This window comes from Castanea sativa, chromosome 5, assembly GCF_040712315.1.
Source record: "Castanea sativa cultivar Marrone di Chiusa Pesio chromosome 5, ASM4071231v1".
In the NCBI taxonomy this organism is placed as follows: domain Eukaryota; kingdom Viridiplantae; phylum Streptophyta; class Magnoliopsida; order Fagales; family Fagaceae; genus Castanea; species Castanea sativa.
The window spans coordinates 14,860,451-14,874,145 of record NC_134017.1 but is presented as its reverse complement, the minus strand read 5'-3'; the positions used below and the strand labels follow the sequence as shown (position 1 = coordinate 14,874,145).

Here is a 13,695-nt window from a genome sequence, read left to right as displayed (position 1 = left end):
GCCACTGTAGTAGACATTCTAGACCATTATAATGTACTAGTTATTACATAACAATGTTTCTTAAAAAAACTAAACCCTTAACCACACGCAGAATATAAATTATGCATCATTATAATTTACTTGTCCATTGGAAAATATAGAAACAAATTATAATACACACTCATACTTTCATTGAACAAAAGACAAAACAAGGATATAAGAAAGTTCGTCAAATACTAATTTAATGCAAACTTGTCATATAGCATACAAAGAACACCTGACCACTAATTTGATTTGATGACTAATATGCATCAATAGCTCAATTGACACTTTCTAGTGTTTCAACTAAGATTTTCAAGTTCTAATGCTCCTTGTCCCAACTATCAAATATCCAAAAATAAAAATTCTACCTACTGTAGGGCACAATATCTGATTCATACTCTAACTGGGTCATTTTGAATGGAGTGTTTGAAGTTGTTAAATTTCCCTCAATTGCCATCCTTTGAGTTCTTTCATGAGCCATCTCTAGAGCTAAACATTCTTTAAGTTCTGCCAACACGTAACTCATGTCTGGCCTTTGGATAGCATATGATGGTATGCATGACATGGCTATCTCTATAGCTTTCCAGGCAGAAGTACTATTGAAATCTCCTTCTAATCTTGGATCAATAATGTTTTGAACATCACCCCTTTCAAGCAAAGGATTAACCCAGTCAAGTATGTGATTGTTTCTCACAGGGCCTCTTACTATTGCAGCGCGGCCTGTGATTAGCTCAAACAAAATAATTCAAAAGCTATAGACATCGCTTTTCTTATTAAAGTTTCCAGATACTTGAAATCTGCATGTAAAACACATGTGGCTCGATGAATACAAGAAATTCATAGCTTGATTTAATTCTACTAGTTATTACTTTCATTACTTGAACCTTAAATAATAGCCGTTGGCATCCTGATACTTTATATAACTCCCATTGGTGAAGAAAGAGAGTTGTGCTTAAAAAATATAATACCATGCCCTTGTAAAAACGGTAGAATTTTAAATTTTGTTCAATTAAGAGAAATTTGTGAATTTTATAGTTTTTTGATGTATTGGGTACTTGGAAATCAATGTTTGATCTTTAAAGGAAGAATATTTTTAAGTAGCGAAAAATTTTATGATAACAGGCTTAGTATGTTGCAGATTCCACTAGAACCTCTATACATAATGATACCTTAATTCACTCTTGACTCCAAATATATATATCTACACAAAAAAATCAGTAGGCCTAAACACTTACGCTGGATCGAGGTATCCCAATGTACCAGCTGGGCGTGTTGACACATGAGAGTCATTTTCAGTTGCGAAGGCTCTAGACAGCCAGAAATCAGCTATCTTGGCTTGCATGTGTTCATTTAATAAAATGTTGGAAGGTTTCAAATCTCTATGGATTATAGGTGGCTTACGACCATTATGTAGATACTCCAACCCTGCAAACCCACCAGTAAACCATTGGTAACTTATTCTTAATATATTTATAACCGTAATCCAACAACATTGAAGATGAATAATCATGTAATTGATTTGTTTACAAATCATGTGCTGCATCCACTGCAATATGAAGTCTCTCATTCCAAGTTAAGACATTTGTGTTTGTCACTGCAGCCGAAACATATCAATTTCTCTTTAAGCTGGGATGTTATAAAAAATAGCTCTGATTTCAAAATTTTGCAAGAAAATTAATAATATTTGTGAGTTTTTAGTCAAACTACACATTCCTAAGCCAAATTATATGAAATAGCAATTGCTCCTTTTTATGTATTTAGCTTAGATTGGCTTGTTGGTACCTCACTCTCCCTCTTTTTTGGTTTGTTTTAATTGTTCTTATGTTTTGTATTGGTGTATCATGAAAATATTCGCTGGGCCTATGGATAGTGGTCATACCCACATTCTAATATGCTTAGATAGTAGTATAGTACCGTAGGTACTTCACTAAGGGGCAAGACTTAGTTACAGTTTCATAGGCAGTATTCGTTGTGTTTCATGATAAGATCAGGCAAAATGAGACTTCCCAATGGAAAAGACTTGATACTCATCTGGTATGAACTGCACCTGTTTGGTGCACTGCTCAAGCCAACATTCTTTTGATTTGACAAAGGTAACTAATAGTGGAAAAGACTGTTCAGATTCTAATATGCTTAGCTACTACTATAGGTGCTGTTACGGAGCTTGTCCTCTACTAAATCATGTTTTTAATTCGATCAAACCACAAAGGTAACTTACTGTGGGTCATAAGATGAAGAGCCTTTGGACACAAATGGTAGATGGTAAATACCTGATAAATGCTGGTGTAGATTGCCATTAGCCATGAACTCATATATAAGGGCCTTCTTTTCACCCTCATCACAGTATCCAACAAGAGAAACCAAGTTTCTATGATGGACAATCATTAAGAGTTGTGCCTGTATTTCAAAACAATGCTCCAATTTAACTGGATGAAAGTATTATAGCTGCATGCTTCATGCCATCATAGTTTCAAAATTAAATTAACATTTTGAAGTAGTCAAAAAGATTGGCTGCTATGTTCAATCTAACCTCTGCTCGAAATTCATTATAGCCTTGGTTTGATGAAGTAGAGAGCAACTTAACAGCTACTTGAGTTTCATCTTTCAGTTTGCCAAGGTACACTTTTCCAAATCCTCCTTCTCCAATGATGGTTTTGAAGTTATTAGTTATGCTCACAACCTCTGAGTAGCTATAATGTTGATTCTTTGATTTGATGTTGGATTTGTTAACCATATCTACTGCAAGGAAGATTTGAACAATTGAAAAATGCAAAATCTATTGCAAAAATTTTGAGGCTTGTGTGGGAATATGTACTTTTTATGCTTTTCTTAATCTCTAATGTTTGTGTACTCAAATCGATTTCATCTCACACGGTATTGTTGAGGATTAAATCTAGAGTCCACTATCCTATACAGGAATGCAAATAAATTCTCGGGCTGGTGTCACCAAATCCATCTGCAGCTACATTTTAGCCATCTTTAGTTATGGTCTCTCCATGATATTTTGTCAGTGGTAAAGCTAGAGGAGGTTTTGGATTGTGTGCTCATCTATGTTTTGCCCAGGTGTGTGGTATTATATATAGAAACTTAGTGGTGTTGTGAAGGAAAGATTCAAGTGTTCTTTAACTATTCTTTTGTGTAACTTGAGATCCCATGTGACTATTTGAACTCTTGACAACCAGCCCATGTATGTAAGTATTACTGTGATTAATATTCTCTTTTTGGTCAAGCAAAATAGAGTACCACCACAAAGTCCCAGGATGGCAATCCTCAGAAAATAAATCCCACTGACATCATAAAGTTAGGTACAAAACAACTGAAACATGACTCAAGCAAGATTCATACCCCTGCATTGCACGAAGAGAATGTGCACACTTACCACTCAGTCACATGTTGAATGGTCCATGTATGTATTCAAAATTTTTTATCAGCTGCATTATTAGCAGTCTTGATTGTGTGGTTTGTCATGATGGCCACTAGTGAATAATTAGTATTCACAGTATTTTTCTTCAATTTCTATACTTTATTTTCATGACTTTCTTAAAGGCTTTGGTGTATCACAGGAAAAATAGACCTGGGACTGGATGCTACATCTCTTTTACCTCACTTCAGTGAATTGTGATAACAACTACAGAATCAGAAAATAAAGAAAGAAGTACCTCCTTGTCTTTTCCTTCTATACATAGCCAGAGCACTAAAGATGAACAGAAGAACCAGGACTGCTGCTATAGATGATGCAACAATTGGAATAAGAAATTCCTTTTTCTTTTTCTTCTTGCATGGAACTGACATACAAAGATCTGGATTTTCACCAACACTTGCATAAAATGCATCAAGGTAATATGCCATAGTAAGTTATCAAACATAGATAGATGGTGCTGTCATCTTGCAATTCAATTGATGTTGGAAATATAGAAGAAATCTGATTTTATATATTAGTGAACAACATATACTTTTTCTAGTATTTGGCATGTATAAAAAGCAGTTATAATTGTAAAAGAAAGAGAGAGAAAACACAAGAAGGTAAAAAAATGAAATTATAATATTAAGTAAATAAAATATTGGGGGAAGGAAGATACGCTACCTCAAAACCAATTTCCCATCCCTAAACTTCTGCAGAAGAGCCTCAGGAACTGAACCTGTGAGCTTGTTCCCACTTACAATACTGCAAAGATATTGTTATGAAGATCACCTCAATTTCCTTCACTAAAATTTACATTTTCAATACCAAGATCAAAGCTCAACAACTTACAGTGTGTTCAAATTCGGTAGTTGTGCCAAAAATTCTGGCAGTGGCCCAGTTAAGTCATTGTATGACAAGTCCCTGAAACAGGAGTAAGCAAGATGCACAGATGTTAAGCTAAACAATTGTTTTCTTTTCTTGACAACCCGATAATCAACTACATGACTTGCATATAGAATTTCCAAATAAAAATTCCTGAAATCAAATCCAACAAATACACTCTCCAAGCATTAACACCTTCGGCAATTAAGGTTTCCATTATGCACCTAATCTCAAGTTAGCAGGTGGTGTTTCTGGACCTGCTGCTATCTAGCTATTACTATTGTATAGTATCTGAATGCTAAGTATCAATCACAATTCAGATTAAGATTCACAAGGACTGCATTGCTTTGAGATTGGAGAACGAAGTTGCAATCTCCCCTGTCATATTGCTTGAGCTCAAGTTCCTGCTTGTCATAATGAAAGACGGAAGAGTTATTGCCATTTTTTGAAAGATAATTTGCAATTAAAACAAAATTATTCTTATTTTTGGGAAGGAGATGTGTTTGAACATTCCATCAAAATGAAACAAATTTAGTCAAATATCAAAAGACATGACAGAACCATTTTTTTAAGTTGAATTTGAAAGGAGTCTGTTCCATTGTCACATTTCCTAAAATGATGCATCATATTGTCATATCAATTAATATGATGGCCCATTTTATGTGACTCCAAGTTAAGGAGGATTTTTTTCCCATTAGACAATATATTAATTGAAATATCACAGCATGTGTCAACACAAGTTTCGATGTTTTGGAAGTTCACTAACAATGAGATGATCATTGGATGATTGTTGTCACTGCATTTCAAACCATCCCATGAGTATTCACTTGGGAGACATGGATTGCCTTGCCAGTTTCTAATCACATTGTACAGTTTCTTGATGCCCAAGATAGCTTCAACTATAATTTTTTTTAAAATAAAAAATAAAAAGAAAGTGAGACAAAAAGGCAAGTGAATTCAAAATACAAAATCATACAGAAAGAAGAAAGATGAAAAGTCACAATTATATCCGACATTTCCAGAATTTGAAACATATATGACTGCGCTATGATAACGAATTTCTAGAATGTAGCATTAATGGTGTTCAAAGTGAACTAACAACAGTTGCAAATTCTATGGTGGCTAGCAACAATGCGAGCCATGATACCAAGCCATTTCATCAAAACTAAGAAATAATTAGAAATTTTCTTTTGCTATTAATTAACGAACTTGTATGATCCTATTCTATTTTGGCATGGAGAGATAAAAAAAAGCATGGGAGTAACACAGATTTCATTGATAGATGAAAAACTATTGACAAGGCGTAAAAGTGTGGTGGCTCTAATAAAAGTTTCATAACAAGGTTTTGTCAACTTAAACTACTGCACTAAAGTTTTTGATTTCTATTTTGGCAACAAACAAAGGCCCATCTAGAAAATCTTCTTGATGGAGCAAAGCTCTATATCAAACCTTCCTATGCTTAGAAACTATAATCACATATGGCAATGTCAACTTAAACTAGAATTTTCCATTTAGAAAAGACTCACTTATTAATTACTGACGGGAACATCACCAATGTTCTAAAGTCTTATTTTTATCAGCAATTGAAGTATCTCTTCTTTATATTAGTTAGCAGCAAACTGAGTATAATCTGTCCTCACAAGGAAGATAAAAAAGAGAAGAAAGCATACCATCATCTATGGCAGCTGTTTTATTTGGGATCTCTATTGACTGAAAAAACTCAAGAGCATTGAGGATTGGAGGAAGCTTAGTTCCCTCAGCTGCATATATTGAAAAGTGAATCCGCTTTCCACTAATTGGCGGATCATTTTGGACTATGCTTCGTGGGTTCAGATAATCAAGTTTAACAGATTCGGTCAGATTGCGCTCATTATTCAAATTAATTGTCAATTCCCTCTGTTGGCCAGCTTTAAGCTTCTCAATCTCAGCAAAGTGAAAATAAGCATAATATTTTGAAAGATAATCTGGTGGACTCCAATATAAGCTCAGGGGAGTGGTAGCATTCTGTGTTTTGGCAGCAGTCCTCAACACTACATCTGGTTATTTATAAGGGTTATCATTGCTTGGGGAATAAACGGTTGAGTTTGTGGCAACTGGGATCCAAGTGTCAAATAGTAAAGGGCTCCATATGCGATCATAGACATCATATGGGTACCTAATTGAAAAAAAAAAAAAAAAAATTCAGATTGTGCCAGAACAAGATGATAGTGAACAACATTATTATTTTTTTAATAATTGATGAACATGAAAAGGTAACTGGAAAGTTAAAATACTGTTGTCACGGTAAAATTAATGAAATGCAGCAAGGTGGCGGGCTCACTTATCTTAACATGTAAGTTTGAGAACATATAACAGCATATGTGACAATCCTGAGTGGTGTAAGAGTTATCATAAAATCAAAGGCATGCAATAATATTCTTCATATGCAATGGAATAAGTTATGGCCGTGCCACTGAAGATGAATATTTAGTGTCAGAAAGCAGTTCCTACCATAACAAGTAATTATTTTAAGCTCAGAATGGTGTAACTGATTCACCTGAATGCATTTTCAGATTTGTTCCTGCCAACATCATATCCCCATATTTTCACAAGTGCCCTGCCCTGAGCTTGATAAATGGAATTGTCCAAAAGCCGTAGTTCCAATGATGAAATGAAGGTTACTCCATGGCCAGTGTTTATTAAGCACACATCTATATAATCCGTCAAGGGAACATGAATAATGTCATAATAATAATAATAATAACGAAATGCATCAGTATTTGTTAAATTCACTGTTTTCCATGCATTAACCCCAAGATGTAGGTCGAATACTGGTTGCCGGTTTTCCCCATCATAATTCCATATATGAATGTTGCCCTGATCAAATAATTATTGTTTTTGCCTTGCTCTGGTCTCAGGGTGTAACAATTCCTTGTTTCCAGAGGAAAACTTCTCAAGTTCTTTGCAAACTGTGGAAGATTTTCAGATAAATCAAGGGATATTGCCCTGACTATTCCAGTATCTATCAATTCTTTATCTGACACATAGGAAATATTGGTTCCCATGTCTATGTAATCTTCATCGCTGCCACAGTCAATGCTAATGAAACCTTGAAATTTTGCAAAAAGAAAGAGGGAATCAGACTTTGGTAACGAATAGTCTCTTCAAATAAGGTTCCAATACGAATTTCAGAACACCCCATGTCTTTTTGCAATAAAACTGGCACTAATATTCCAAAGACACAAATTTTCGAACAGCTTAAGGTCCAAAAATTGTTGATTTAACACCTAACTTTTTGTGATCATGCGGTCTTCCACGCTAACAGAAAAATGTATGTGAAAGCCAAAATGTTGGTTTTTTTTTGTTCCTTTAATGTTTGTGCTTATTCAGAAGTTAATTTTTTTTTATAATCAAATTGCAGTCTTTACTAAATAAAAGCTATTACACAAATAACATTCAATTATTCATAGAGTACTACAAGTTTCTAGATAGCCTCCTTTTGTTTGACAAATTAACACTGATCAAGGACCCATATCAGACATACAATTAAACAGACAACCTAGACCAAATATCTTGTATAAAACTTAAAAGTTTGATCACCTTCAAAAAGCTGAGGCAATAGGGACCAAGTAAAAAATAAGAATGGAACATTCACATAGCGAATAGCGCATAGAAAAAATAGAGAACCAATCAACCACTGAATAAATCTCGTTAAAGACGTTATGGGTCAAGACTCAAGAGACCCAAACAAATTGGATGTCCATGTAATTGTACAACAAGCAAGTTAAATTGGTGTTAATTTAGAGTTATCTTGTACATAAACTCTACATTGGGTTCATACTTCATTGTAAAAAGCTTTATGTCGATAAGATGCAGCTGTCAATGACTTTCTGCTATAGACATAGTCAAATCAAACCATGTTAATTCTTACTTTCTGTCATTGTTTTCTATGTTCCTTCTTTCAATCACTCCATCACTCAACAACTTTAACAAATCTAAAATATCTGAACTGCTTTGTACTGTATTCACGAATTAACAATATTTTTTCACCCAAAAAAACAAAATCAAGATTAACACATTTATTTTTGTAGTCAGTTGGATAATTGCAAGGAATCAGCCTCTCCAAAACAAATTGCGTAACTAGCAAGGCTGTCTATCATGACTTCTCCTAAAGCCCGTAAAATGTGAGAACTTTGTGCATTAAATACGACATTTCACTCAATTAGATTATTGGATTTGTCCATACTCCTAAGACATAATTCCAAAGTTGAAATAAAAGGTACTCCCAACCCACTTTTTATTAGACAGAAACAAAAATGATATTAGATAATGAGCAATGCCTTTTACACGATTGTATGCACACTTGTGTATACGTACACGTTGATGTTCAACAAGTATTTGCCTTAGATAAAGGGGTCATGACTAGTTTCAGGAGGATATATACCTTATACGCACTATTGAGCCAATAATGGACCCCGATATACAAGTAGAACTTTGGAATTGGATTTTTGTTGTAATTTTCACATGGAATAAAGAAACCCCCGATGAGGCAGTTAGGTTTTTGTCTTGTTTAGGTTTTAAGGTGTTAGAACATTTGATCACATTGCACAAAAATTCATGTTTATTTTGGTATAAAAACCTACTTTTTATATTTTACATAACCATCGTTCAAAAACACTCACATTAAATTATTTATTTTAAAAGTTATTTTAATAAAATATTTATTTTTCATTCACATAACCACTTATTTTTTAACAATGACATCACTCTCACACACTAACCGTGAAAAAGTGAGTTAAGAAATGAATAACATATGTCTTTACACATGAACAGTAGTTGTATAAATTTATACGGTTGCTGACTTACTATACATATGAACAAGATATGCATTATTTTAAACAAACTAGTGTGGGTGATTTTTGGGTTGATAGACCAAAATTTTGCCTTTATGTCATTTTACATTAACTGATGCAAGGGCTCTTTTAGTTCTTTTGTTGTAAAAAAATTCCGTACACTATATATATATAGTTGTACATACCAACCAATATTGAGCTCAAGTAATATTCAGATTAAATTTCAAAACATTTAAAAAAAATCTAATTGGTCTAGAATATAGAAAAATACGCGAACCACGTCATAGATATTACATGTAATGACTAATTAATGAGTATTTTTTTAAAATCATGTTTACTGCATGAAACGAAAATATTATATATGTATCTACTCTATAATTAAAAGTATAAAATATATATACTAAACGTTTTCTATACTATGATTTGTACAAAAATATTTCAACAAAAATATTTTAATACTCTTATCAGTTGTGCAATAGTTTATTTTTTCCAAAACGTCTCACTAATATATTACAATAAAATAATGGAAAAAAATATTTTTAGTTCCATGTTTAATTAATTACTAGTTATATTAAATATCAATATATTCATTGTAATCTTGATTTTTTTTTTGGCTTGATCTATTAAAATTTTCTATACTCTGGATGATTATATCCTAATATTTATGTATGCATATATGTTGGATTTTAATTAAACCAAAAATAATCATTTTAAATTATAATAATTTAAGAAAATAAATAATTTTGTTTTTTCGTTTTCTTGTTAAGTATAAGTAAATATATTAAGTACTTTATTAATTTTTTATATATTATATTTTATGAAATTATACCAAGATAAAATAAGTGCCAAGTTGGAATATAATAAAATAAATAACTTACACGTGAATATGGAAGATAAAATCTAAATATAGATTGCTTTTGAGAAAAAAAGAAGAATTAGAGTGTAAAGCATGCAACGTGAGCAATCACCGTTGTTGAGCCAACAAGTTGTTATATTTCATGCAAGAGCATGCATAAGGTACTAGTCTCTAATAGCTAATTTTTAGCTAATTTTACTTTACTCTACTCCGGTCCTTCTACTTAACTTCTTTAATTCCCTTCTCCATTCAAACTGGCTAAAAATAATTAACAATGGTTGATAGGAAATAAAAGAGGCAAAGACAAAAGAGTCTGAATTTGGTAATGATGAGATATAAATTAATCTCATATTTTATATCATCCAATAAGAGATTGTCACATTAGCATTAAGTATTACTCAGATATCTTCCTTCTGAGTAGGCATAATATGGCACGAAATATCAACATGGATAGTGATCTATATTTCTATTTTGGTTCAGAAAACATGGTTTGTCGTCATTTTGGTGATAGCTATTCTTGGCAACAGGGAATTAGTTAGAGGAGATAATGAACATGCCGGAAGAAAACTGGCTGTTGATAATAATCCTAGTACGTTATTAACCTTGAAAACTCGGTTAGCCAATTTTGTTTTGAGATTAAATTCTATAAGAATGTGGTATAAAACTCATGTTTTATCATTTTAATCCCAACATGTTACGTTATCTTATATATTGAGATGTTATTACCTACCAACAATGGCTTATCAGCTTATGTTACTCTTCTTCTGAGTATTACTTATAACTTATTTATGAGTGGTTAGTGACAATGGCTTATAATAATAGTAGACCCCCATTTTATGTGAAAGCAATAAGGATCAACACTCTCTTTGAATGACGATTAGGGTCAAACCGTGAATTTCTTGTCTTCAAATTCGTTGTTCCTATTGTCTAAACATTTTTTTTTGCAATTTCTTGAATATGACATTTCTTAATTACAAGCGTAACCGCTGGGCAAGAGGAAAAACATAATCTAAGAGCGTTGAGTTTTACAACAGGAATGTTCTAAAGCATTGAAGTGTAGCGGTCTTTATGTATATTTTCATAGGAGTGTTCCTTTCTAGAATGAATAACGTACTTCTTGTCATGGAACTTCCAATCACAAAAAAATATTTGAAGGACAAAATAATTTTAATAAGTTTATGGATACAAATAATTAATATGTTGCTTCTCAAAAAAAAAATTAATATGTTAAATTGTGATTAGTGCATAATAAAAGTAGTGTTAGTAATGAATCCATGTAAAATTAAGTGATGTTACTCCCATCTATTATTGATGGTGTGAAATTGGGTGTATTGATATTATGAAAAAAAATCTTGATTTATCAAACCTTATTTTTAAATGGAATAAAAATCATGAATTTCATCAACCTTTATCCATTGTTAAATTTGGTAAAACAAAGAATGTGAGTAACAAATATATTTTTAAAAAACGCCCCTGAAATATTGGTTAGCAAAAAAGCCTATTTCAAATTATTATATATGCGATTCTCAAAAAAAAAAATTATGTTTTTTAAAATTTTACTGAAATTTATTTACTTATTATTTGAAATTGAAGAAAAAAATTTGTTTCTAAAATAAGTAAAGTTTTAAAAGTTGTATATAAACAAATTAATTATAAAATTAAAAGAAAAAATATATAATCCTTTTATTACCGTGGCAACTAGAAGTCTAGAGTCTAGAACTATATAACATATATATGGTTCTTTTGAAGAGGGACTCACACGGCAGGAGCCAGCAAGGCCCAAATTGAAGCTCACTATCACAAGAATGGTTGTACAACTTTTCCAATAAACTTAAACAGGACAAGTTACATGCGGAAATACATTGATTTTTGAAGTGACAGACTCTTGCCCTAAAGAGGATTTTGAAGTTTGAAGTCTCCATTCTCAAACCGATATGCACGCCATTGAATATACTGCAATCGTTTAATTAGTTCTTTTTTAGAATTAGAATGACGCTGTTTGTCCTATACCATACTGACCCAAACCGCGGTGTCATTGGGGCTTCTCAATTAGTAACCACTAATCGCCTGCCTAATGTGCTACAAAGTTCTACAAAATATGTAAACACAACTTTTATCACAATTTTGACTTGGTTTCTTGTGAACAGACTTGACAGACGCATTAGCTAGGTTGGGTCAAGGCCATTTGAGTTCAGGTCATATCAGATTTAGACCATAAACGAGTTCACCCTTTCATTGTAAAATTAATTACCCTTTTATGCTTTTACTTTTTTCTCTATTCATGTTTCATGTCTTCTTCTTACTGCAACCTTTTAATTATTTTATTTGTTTGTTTTTTTCTCCAATCTTAAGCAAAGATGAGCTTCAAAACGAACTTGTATTAATGAAAAAAAAAAAAAAAGGAACTTGTCATTGGGATATTCTAATTGGGTTTTTCACCGGGGAAACTACTTATTTAATTGATTCAACCAACATAGTATAGACTATAGAGAAGAATTTTACAATTATGTCCAAATTTCAAATTTACATTTATCATATTATAAATTTTCTACAAAGATTACCACTAAACAAAGAAATTTATAAATGATGGGAATGTAAATCTCACTATTTGTAAAATTCTTTGTATTTAGCAATTTCTTCATCAAAATACACAAGAATTAAATTCATTACATCATATAATGAAAAAAAGAAAGATAATTACACCAACATTCCTTATGGTATACTGAAATGAAGATCCCCCAAACGTTTTGTTTAAAGAAAAATGCTAAAAGTATTATAAGTTTTACTACATAAAACTTACGAACTGATGTGACAATAAATGTGATTGATGGATTTCAACAACCTTACCTGGATATTTGAATTGTCTTTTTATATTTGGTAACATGTCAGTTTGTAAGTTCAATATAGTAAAAATGGTAGTAGTTGTAGCACTACTCTTGTATAAATGACACTCTATGTGAGGTTTCTATAAATACACCAGAATTGTCCATGCCTCCTCAAGGTGTGGAGTGCCATTTACACAACCTGAAGGGAGAAGTGTCATTTCGTGCATAGTTTGGGTAATATATATTTTTTTCAATAATAAAAAAGGAAATACTTTGTTAGGAAAGTCAAACATTGATTTATTTGTCACATGAGAAATGCTAACGGATGTCCTTAGAACAATTATTAACAATCCATTTAAAGAAAGTTTTTATAGGAAAAGAAAAAAAAAACAATTAATGTTTTAATTACATTTTTTTATTTCTCATAAAAATGATGTCAAAACTTTTTTAAAATGAATTATTAACTATTACCCTAAGAACACTTGTTAGCATGACCCTTGTCGCATTTATATAAATCTCAAAGAAATGTGTCATTTCGTCCAACGTTTGGGGTAGAGTTTTATTTTTCTAACAAGGGTGTTTAGAGCTTTTGAGCACTTGACTATTCCCCTAAACATGCAGTCATCTTGTCCTATATACACCACATAATTACAAGTAGACCTAGTAAACGGGTTGGGTAAGATCAAGTTTGGATTTGATTAATTGAGTTATGAGTTAGATCGGGTTCAGTTACTAGGGTAAAAATTCTTGGGCTAGTTTTTGCTATGGGGTTGTATATGTTGGTCAAGGCTGGCCCAAGGCCTAGGCAACTTAGGCCTAGGCCTAAGGCCCCGCAACAACAAGAAAATTCCCAAGGAAAAAAGGCCCCATCTCGCA

General features: G+C 32.3%; 1 pseudogene; it reads right to left on the bottom strand.

Moving 5' to 3' along the window:
- Positions 1-385: 385 nt before the first annotated feature.
- On the bottom strand, positions 386-8,226 carry LOC142634806 (putative leucine-rich repeat receptor-like serine/threonine-protein kinase At2g19230; annotated as a pseudogene).
- Between the last annotated feature and the right edge of the window lie 5,469 nt (positions 8,227-13,695).